Here is a 517-nt window from a genome sequence, read left to right on the forward strand (position 1 = left end):
GCACACTTCTTGGCTATCAACAAAACAGACAATGCAGCGGTGCTAGCCAAGTTATACGTGGAACAGATCGTCAAACTTCATGGAGTTCCGGTAAGCATAGTGTCAGATCGAGACTCCAAGTTTTATTCGGCCTTCTGGAGAGCTATGCAGAAGTCGATGGGGACCAAGGTCCATATGAGTACAGCATATCATCCGCAAATGGATGGACAGTCAGAGAGGACAATCCGAACACTTGAAGACTTACTGCAATCTTGTGTTCTGGATTGGGGAGACAAATGGGATCAGTACTTGCATCTGGCAGAGTTTTCTTACAACAACAGTTATCATGCAAGCATTGGAATGTCGCCTTATGAGGGATTGTACGAACGTCCGTGTAGGACACCGCTATGCTGGACCCAAGTGGGGGAGCGCAACATATTTGGCCAAGATTTTGTAGAAGAGACAACTGAAAGAATCCGAGTCTTGAAACTGAAGATGAAAGAGTCTCAGGACAGACAGAAGAGTTATGCAGACAGAC

Source organism: Brassica oleracea, chromosome C8 (assembly GCF_000695525.1).
Source record: "Brassica oleracea var. oleracea cultivar TO1000 chromosome C8, BOL, whole genome shotgun sequence".
Classification (NCBI taxonomy): domain Eukaryota; kingdom Viridiplantae; phylum Streptophyta; class Magnoliopsida; order Brassicales; family Brassicaceae; genus Brassica; species Brassica oleracea.